Consider the following 9885-nt stretch of genomic DNA (forward strand, 5'->3'; position numbering starts at 1 on the left):
AGCTTCTGAGTCATTCTTGTTTATTAGCTATTTTTCAGGTTTTATATGATTGTCCTGTCAGGTTTTTTTTTTTAGCTGTACAAAAAATAAATGGAATATCATTTAAAATTTTTCCAAGGTGACAAATCAAAAGCTATACATAGGAAATGTGAAATATTTCCCAAAACTCGCTTGATCCTTTCTGTTTATAATGAACTGAAGTGACAATGCAGAAAAATAACTACTCAAATGTTTGAACCTAAACATTACCGGCAATTTTGCTCTATATGAGTGACTTAAGTCATAGTACTACCTCTCACATATAGCTCAAATGCTATTCAAAATTAATCACATATTAACTGTTCTCTATGTGGCTGGCACTTGTTAACACCATAATTTTCAGATGATTCCTTAGGACTGAAAATATAGCTGTAGATACCGTTGCAGACATAGATGAAGATATTCTAATAAAATGTACTCTATACAGATATACATAATACGGAATTTTTAACTGGGTACAGAGAACTGCAAATGGATATGTGAAAGTAAAACTGGTATGATGGGTTCATTTTCAGTTAGATTAAATATAAAAAATATCTAGTGACAGACTGGCTGCAACAGAGAACACTGAACCATTAGCAACTGAAACAAAATAAAATGAAGTACTCATTTCATACATATACAAAATAATAAAAACAAATTACCTCAAAGCAGTCAATATGTTGGCAACAGATGTCTTTATATTAGATTGAACCAGGTGAAACTGCCCTTTCCATTGTTGAAAAAATGTCAAATACTGGTAATTTCATATGATCCAAAACAAAAGCAGTACAGTTAAAATATTAAACGCTATGAAATACGGCAACATCAACAAAGAAATAAATATCCATTGACTAAAATCTATAATTCAAATGATTTTCTACCACACCAAAAAGGGGAAAGTGGAATAAATATTATCAATGATTCTACTCTCCTAGATTATGAAATTAAGAGATTGTGCTTTTAGCAAATTTGAACATACATTATGTAAACTGTTATATAAAATCATTGTTGCTTTATACTTCCTGGGTGTGCACAGAGAATATGTAACAAGAAGAAGGCTATAAATGAGAGCAAATTCACATTTGGGAAAAAAGCAAACCAACAAAATCCTTTATGGTATCTACAATAGTTTTATAAACATTTTGACCAAAATACAGTGAGAGCTTTCTTACCCAAATTATTCCAAGTTTACAATTTTTAAAAAGTGATAGAGTATAAGTAAAGACAATTTATGCTGACAATCAATCAATGTAATTGAAAGAGGGCCATATACTCATATAAGAGTTTAGCAGAATCATCAAGAAGGAATTCATAATTGTGCCTGAGCCTAAAAATGTGTCTATAAAAAACAAAAATTATTGAAGTATATAAACTATTTAGATACCTAATATTGGTATAACTAATATTTGGTCAAAATAAAGTGTGACTGTACCAGTTGTTAAAAAGGCTAAATACTAAAATATTTTCAAACTGGTTGGAAAATGGTTACTGCTTTAACTTCTCTACATGTTCCCTTCTTCTCTCTAGGTGTTGGCCCCCAACACTCTGACATCTCTAGGGTATAACCACTAAGGAGGTGATACTTGGAACAGCAGGAGACCTCTAAGATCCTGGCATCACTCTGATTGCTGCTTGTGCCATACTGGTTGTGTGTATATATATGCCTGTGTGTGTGTATATATAAAGAATTATTTTAGTTTTGCTGTTGTTGAGAATATACACAGCAGAACATACATGAATAGAACAATTTCTACACGTACAATTCAGTGACACTGACTACATTCGAGTTGTGCAACCATTCAAAGCCTCCTTTTCTGAGTTGTTCCTCCCCCATTAACATAAACTCACTGCCCTCTAAGTTTCCTATCGAATCTTTTGAGTTGCTGTTGTCAATTTGATCCCATATAGACAGATCTTAAAAGAGCAAAATGCTCAAGGCAGTTAGCTCTTTACTAGTTAAGCTAAACTACTGTTTGGTTTAAAGAAGGCTTCAGGGGATATTTTTGGTTTGAGTTTAAGGTTTAAAGGTTATCTCAGGGCAATAGTTTCAGGGGTTTATCTGCCCTCTGTGGCTCCAGAAATTCTGGATTCCATGAAAATTTAAAATGATGTTCAATGTTTTCCCCCTTGTGAGCAGGGTTATTCCATAGAATCTTTGATTAAAATGTTCAGTAATGTTAGTCTGGCACCATAAAGTTCTGATCTCATGGCAAAGAGGGTAACTGTTCATGGAGGCAATCAGCCACAAAATCCATTTCCTCCTCCTATTCTTGATTCTCCTTCTTCCTCTGTTGTTCTAGGTGAAGAGACATCAATCGTTGTACCTTGGATGGCTGCTTGCAAGCTTTTAAGACCCCAGGCATGATGCAATCAACTAGGAGATAGAACACAAGCACCAAATACAATATTATGCCAATTAATTGGGATGTTCCATAGAAAACCAAATTTAAATCAATCTTCCAAAGCCAGAAATGCTCACAAGCATTCAAAGAAGTCACATAGTAAAAGGAAGACCTTGGTCTAGTCTGCAAGAGATGGAAGGTGGGAGGTGGCTGAGCTTAACACCCTTGGAACAAATATGGTCATTCTTTTGATCTGTGGGGAAGGTCCCAGCAAGACCCTACATTTAGAACTTCTCCCCTTCTAATAAGGCAGAGATAGTAGCAGAAGCTTTCAGCTTGGAGTCATACAGATCATAGTAATTCTAATACGTGGGTGAATTGCTGGACCCTTCTGAAGTTTCAACTTCCTCCTACAAAATGGAATTATTACTAGCTTACTAGTAGGGATGTTTGTGAATTACATGAAATGACATAACGTGTAAATTGCATGCATCCATTTAATTTCCCCTTCCCTAACTCAAACATAACAAATATGTGGAAAAATAAGAAAAACTACAGTTCTTTACTTACAAATGGACTGCGTTTCACACATTCATTTTTAAAGTCAGTAGTCTGGTAATTAGCATTTTCCTCATAGCGTTGCTATGAGTCGAAATCGACTCGATGGTAATGGGTTCAACGGTTCCTCATAGTAGTTATGATATAAATGATGGTTATGTATGTCCACTAGTCCATAAATTCCAATTTAAACACAACGTACTTATGTATGAAAAGAATAACCTAACATTTATTAAGCATTCAACTCACTCCAGGCATTATTCTAAACATTTTACATTTATTTAATTCTCAAAACAATACCATGGGTTATACATTTTTATCCTCCCCATTTAATGGATGAGGAATCCAGGCAAAGAGGTGAAGTTACATGCTTTAGGTTGCATAGCTAGCTAGTAAGTGACAGAGCCAGGACTGGACCCAAGGAATTGGGTTCCAAAGCCTGTGTTCCTAATCACTCTACTATAATGTCTCTGGAGTTATTTGAATCATAAAACATATATAAAAATATATAAAAAATAAAAACATTTAGAAAAAACACAACCCCCACCTGTCTGTCAGTTTGTCGTACTGTGGGGGCTTGTGTGTTGCTGTGATGCTGGAAGCTATGCCACCAGTATTCAGATACCAGCAGGGTCACCCATGGAGGACAGGTCTCAGCTGAGCTTCCAGACTAAGGCAGACTAGGAAGAAGGACCCAGCAGTCTACTTCTGAAAAGCATTAGCCAGTGAAAACCTTATGAATAACAGTGGGACATTGTCTGATATAGTGCTGGAAGATGAGCCCCCCAGGTTGGAAGGCACTCAAAACATGACTGGGGAAGAGCTGCCTCCTTAAAGAAGAATCGACCTTAATGACGTGGATGGGTAAAGTTTCCGGAACCTTCATTTGCTGATGTGGCATGACTCAAAATTAGAAGAAACAGCTGCAAACATCCATTAATAATCGGAACCTGGAATGTATGCAGGATGAATCTAGGGAAATTGGAACAAAGAAGAAGGGTCAGTAGTTGGAAAATATAGAAACAATGCCGGAGATCGCATGATAGAATTTTGCAAGACCAACGACGTCTTCATTGCAAATACCTTCTTTCACCAACATAAATGGCAACTATACACATGGACCTCACCAGATGGAACACACAGAAATCAAACTGAATACATCTGTGGAAAAAGCTCAATATCATCAGTCAGAACAAGGCCAGGAGCCGACTGTGGAACAGACAATCAATTGCTTCTATGCAAGTTCAAGCTGAAACTGAAGAAAATCAGAGCAAGTCCACGAGAGTCAAAATATGACCTTGAGTATATCCCACCTGAATTTAGAGACCATCTCAAGAACAGATTTGATGCATTGAACACTAGTGACCACAGACCAGACGAGTTGTGGAATGACATCAAGGATATCATCCATGAAGAAAGCAAGAGGTTGCCGAAAAGACAGGAAAGAAAGAAAAGACCAAGATGGATGTTAGAGGAGACTCTGAAACTTGCTCTTGAGCGTTAAGCAGCTAAAGCAAAAGGAAGAATCAATTAAGTAAAAGAACTGAACAGAAGATTTCAAAGGGCATCTTGAGAAGACAAAGTAAAGTATTATAATGACATGTGCAAAGAGCTGGAGATGGAAAACCAGAAGGGAAGAACACGCTCGGCATTTCTCAAGCTGAAAGAACTGAAGAAAAAATTCAAGCCTCGAGTTGCAATAGTGAAGGATTCCATGGGGAAAATATTAAATGATGCAGGAAGCATCAAAAGAAGATGGAAGGAATACACAGAGTCATTATACCAAAAAGAATTAGTCGATATTCAACCATTTCAAGAGGTGGCATATGATCAGGAACCAATGGTAATGAAGGAAGAAGTCCAAGCTGCTCTGAAGGCATTGGCGAAAAACAAGGCTCCAGGAATTGATGGAATAGCAATTGAGATGTTTCAACAAGCAGATGCAGTGCTGAAGGTGCTCACTCGTCTATGCCAAGAAATATGGAAGACAGCTTCCTGGCCAACTGACTGGAAGAGATCCATATTTATGCCTATTCCCAAGAAAGGTGATCCAACCGAATGTGGAAATTATAGAACAATATCATTAATATCACACGCAAGCAAAATTTTGCTGAAGATCATTCAAAAAGGGCTGCAGCAGTATATGGACAGGGAACTGCCAGAAGTTCAGGCCGGTTTCAGAAGAGGATGTGGAACCAGGGATATCATTGCTGATGTCAGATGGATCCTGGCTGAAAGCAGAGAATACCAGAAGGATGTTTATCTGTGTTTTATTGACTATGCAAAGGCATTCGACTATGTGGATCATAACAAACTATGGATAACACTGCGAAGAATGGAAATTCCAGAACACTTAATTGTGCTCATGAGGAACCTTTACATGAATCAAGAGGCAGCTGTTCGGACAGAACAAGAGATATTGATTGGTTTAAAGTCAGGAAAGGTGTGCATCAGGGTTGTATTCTTTCACCATACCTATTTAATCTGTATGCTGAACAAATAATCTGAGAAGCTGGACTATATGAAGAGGAATGGGGCATCAGGATTGGAGGAAGACTCATTAACAACCTGCATTATGCAGATGACACAACGTTGCTTGCTGAAAGTGAAGAGGACTTGAAGCACTTACTAATGAAGATCAAAGACCACAGCCTTCAGTATGGATTACGCCTCAACAAAGAGAAAACAAAAATCCTCACAACTGGACCAATGAGCAACATCATGATAAACGGAGAAAAGATTGAAGTTGTCAAGGATTTCATTTTACTTGGATCCACAATCAACAGCCATGGAAGCAGCAGTCAAGAAATCATAAGATGCATTGCATTGCATTGGGCAAATCTGCCACAAAGGACCTCTTCAAAGTGTTGAAGAGCAAAGATGTCACCCTGAGGACTAAGGTGCGTCTGACCCAAGCCATGGTATTTTCAATCGCATCATATGCATGTGAAAGCTGGACAATGAATAAGGAAGACCGAAGAGGAGTTAACGCCTCTGAATTGTGGTGTTGGCAAAGAATATTGAATATACCATGGACTGCCAAAAGAACAAACAAATCTGTCTTGGAAGAAGTACGGCCAGAATGCTCCTTAGAGGCAAGGATAGCGAGACTGCGTCTTACATACTTTGGATGTGTTGTCAGGAGGGATCAGTCCCTGGAGAAGGATCTCATGCTTGGCAGCATACAGGGTCAGCGGAAAAGAGGAAGACCCTCAATGAGGTGGAGTGATGCGGTGGCTGCAACAATGAGCTCAAGCATAACAACGATTGTGAGAATGGCGCAGGACCAGGCAGTGTTTCATTCTGTTGTGCATAGGGTCACTATGAGTCAGAACCGACTGGACGGCACCTAACAACAACAGTCTCTCAACTTGCGATATAAACAAAACTGGTCAAACTGAACAAAAAGGCATACTGAAATTATCTTGCATGTTTGTGGCTTGAGGAAAAGCAGGCTGAGGAGGTAGGTAAGACTTGTGGACATATAAAGTACACTGTCTACTGTCAAAGGCATTAAATGCTGGTATTATTGTGTATTCCTCACGGATAATGTTTCTATGAGTTTACCTTTCCTTTTCTTATTCATGTTCTACTACTGGCTCTTACAAAATATTACTCAGTGAGAAATCTAACAGGAAGCCTAGAGTGCCTGAATTGGGCTTGATTTCTCTCTCATCTTACAAAGCAATTATTTTTTTAAAGACAGGTTGCAAATAGGCCTTAGTCTAAGCAATATTGGCCTGGGCTCCTAACATTGGGTATCACCAGTGACCAAGCTCTTGCTGGGACCTTCCCCACAGGTCAAAAGAATGACCATATTTGTTCCAAGGGTGTTAAGCTCAGCCACCTCCCACCTCCCATCTCTTGCAGACTAGACCAAGGGCTTCCTTTTACTTTGAGACTTCTTTGAATGCTCATGAGCATTTCTGAGTTTGGAAGATCGCTTTAAATTTGGTTTTCTATGTGCTAAAATTGTTTCCATTCTAATGCTCTTAGTATTTTTAGCTTGCTCTTAATATTTTCATTTCAGCATTTTATTACATTTTACTTTTAGTATCCAGATGGATGTGCAGTATTTTATCAATATATTTGGTATATTAAGTGCTCTGAATACTAGTTTCTAGCATCTTAGGATCTTATTACTTTTCCATTTTTATTGTTTTCAATTCTTTAGCATTTTTAGATGCCCCTAAACCTTTGTATTTCCTAAGGGGATTAAGTTAAGGTTTGTTATTGTTTATATTAAGTCTCAGTAAACTTGTTAGAAATGTGTTCTTTTTCTTTCTGTTAAATACATTTTTTTCCCTTACTTCCATTGTTAAAACTTTACTATTTATATTGATTTTAGTATTTTAAGATTATGTTTAGAATTTTAGTAAAAGGGTGACTACATAAGACCCTTTTACTTATACCTTTTTTGCTAATTTGTGTTATCATTTGATGGCTAGTAATTTTAATAACAATGGGAAAGAAAAAATGGTAAGGGATCTATCATACTAAATATTTTCAGTCACAAACAATCTCAAATATATCATATTTATAACTGTCAATATTTTCCAAACAATTTGTCATAATAGTCTAAAATAAACAATGCCAGCCTAAACGCAAAGGATTCTAATTTTTTGAGTGGTTAGGCTGCTGTCTTAGTTGGGGTTCCCCCAGAAGCAGACTCTTAGACAAGGACTGAGTGTATACGATTTATTTAGGAGGTGCTGGGAAACTGGAGTGTGGGAAGTGATGAAAAGAAGGGGTACATTATTAAGATGGCTATCATAGAGGCCAAATGAAAATAATGTCAAGGGAGAAGCTCTAGCTATGGTGTAAAACACATGCCTCAGAATTAGTCTAAGCCAGGACAAGGAAGCTGGGGTATTTATATATCAAAACCTCTCATCATTGTTTAAGGTCTTCCTCCAGTGGCTTCCAGTAGTCCTAAGGCTAAGATGGAGGTGCTGGCCTTTGAAAGCTAACATACACAAATGGTAAGTGGCTCTAAGAGCATACAGGCAGAGCACCCACATCACCTATTACATGAACGAAACCATTAAGCATCCCTAACTGCCACAGTGATCATTCTGATAAAGTAAATTTAGTCCTGAATGCTTGCAAAAATTTTGGCCAACGAATTTTACCTGAAGGCTGAAGGTATGCTAAAAATATCTAAGTGTTACTAGTGATAAGGTAGTTTGTAACTTCTCAATTCAAAATGTTAACAAAATAGGAGCCTTGTACTAGGATACCAGAAAACACCGATTAAGTTTACAGAATAATTGTCAATCTACAATCTAACTCTTTCAAGAAATAATCTTTACAGATTCCCAAAATGGCCCAAAGTATAGCAAAGCCAAACTCCAGAATAAGGGGAAAGTATGTCATCCCAAGTAATTAGTTTGGCTATTTCCCTGGTAAAAGGCTACATCCCAACTAGAACTTGAAGGCAGATGTTATACAGAATCAAATATGGATTAAACTCATTTGAGGATCCACAAATACTTTTACTGAGTAGATAATTTATTCCCAACTTGACCAAGTAAAATTCCTCTTACTCAGTTTTGAAGTTTTTCTCCAGCTCAGTACTTTTCTGACTTGAATCTTATAGCCTCCTTCTCTTGGATGCAAACCGTGGTGGCATAGCTGTTAAGAGCTATGGTTGCTAGCCAAAAGGTCGGCAGTTCGAATCCACCAGGCACTCCTTGGAAACTCCATGGGTTAGTTCTACTCTGTCCTATAGGGTGTCTATGAGTTGGAATCAATTCAAAGGCAATGGGTTTGGCTTTGGTTTTCTTTTGGACTGCTCCGTATAGCATTTATGTTTCTCAGAGTCAGAGATAGGTGCCAACTAGGCGGTCCAGGCCTCCAGCATCCTAATCCTAGCCAAGATCCTCTGATCAATGAGATTCCAAGTCTGATGAATTATTATTTCTGAAATTTCATTGTGTTCAATGTCTCTGGATTAGCAGTTACAGCAGAATGGATGCTAAAACAGACTGGAAGGTTAATCCTTGAGCCATGCGGGCTAGATAGGGGCATCTCTGGTCACATTCTACTCACTAAAATGGATTTATTAAAGAGTAGTGACTCTTCAAAAGCTAAACATATCAGCAGAAAAGCAAAATGTATGTAAACTATGTATCTGTACCAAGACCAGTATTTGTAGCTGTGAAACTGATTTGTGGCTGTGATTACTTTTTGCAGAAAATGTAGGGAAAAAAAGGTAGGAAGCAGATGTGTGTGAGTGAAGAAACAGCATTTTTCCTTAAACTGTGCTACACTATAAATGATACTATTTGGGACAATTATGCATGCATTTATTTCCTCTAAATTACATTTTCACAACAAAGCTGCAAACTATTAGTCTACTGCTACTGCAGAGACCAGTGCCCCAGAATTGGTAAGGGCACCTCTGCTATTACTCTCTGTGGGTTTTGGTGAATGTCAGTTACTTTTAAAATGTGGGCATGGGGTGTGGTGGGGGTGTAGGGTTGTTTGTTTTTGTGAGGGAGAGGTAGCAGCAAATGAGAAGGATGGGAGATTTAAATAAGAAAAACATTTTTCTTCTCAAAATGAAGAAATGCACAAAAGAATTATAGTGCATAAAGCAATAAATGCTGATTTAAAAAAATTACAAAATTGAATTTTTGTATATTCCAAAAACACCATTTATGGTAAAAACCCGTTGCCAGTTGAGTTGATTCCAACTCATAGAGACCCTATAAGACAGACTAGAACTGCCCTGTAGAGTTTGCAAGGAGATCCTGGGGGATTTGAACTGCCAACCTTTTGGTTAGCAGCCGAAGCAGTTCATCACCACGTCACCAGGGTTTCAAAAAAGACCAGTTAGCAATGTAAAATTATATAATACTATTAATAACTCCTGACTAAACAATAATTTCATGTGACTGATTTGCTATTATCTCAAATCTTAATAAGGATAACACAAATTTAGCAGTAGAAAGAACCTTAC

The 9885-nt window shown here is 37.6% G+C and overlaps 1 protein-coding gene across 45 annotated transcripts in view; it reads right to left on the bottom strand.

Annotated features, from left to right (window-relative positions):
- Positions 1-9885, bottom strand: part of MBD5 (methyl-CpG binding domain protein 5) — a 444773-nt gene that overhangs the window by 270825 nt on the left and 164063 nt on the right. For 7 of the 45 annotated variants that reach the window (XM_064287182.1, XM_064287209.1, XM_064287202.1 and 4 more), the window contains one exon: positions 684-2395. The exons of 32 other annotated variants lie outside the window; for them this stretch is intronic. The gene's annotated coding sequence lies outside the window, so the exon portion shown is untranslated. Of the gene's footprint in view, positions 1-683; positions 2396-3468; positions 9878-9885 lie in introns of those variants that run through there. 6 more of the 45 variants (XM_064287176.1, XM_064287173.1, XM_064287183.1 and 3 more) reach the window with 4 other exon arrangements.

This window comes from Loxodonta africana, chromosome 6 (genome assembly GCF_030014295.1).
Source record: "Loxodonta africana isolate mLoxAfr1 chromosome 6, mLoxAfr1.hap2, whole genome shotgun sequence".
NCBI classification, from domain to species: Eukaryota; Metazoa; Chordata; class Mammalia; order Proboscidea; family Elephantidae; genus Loxodonta; species Loxodonta africana.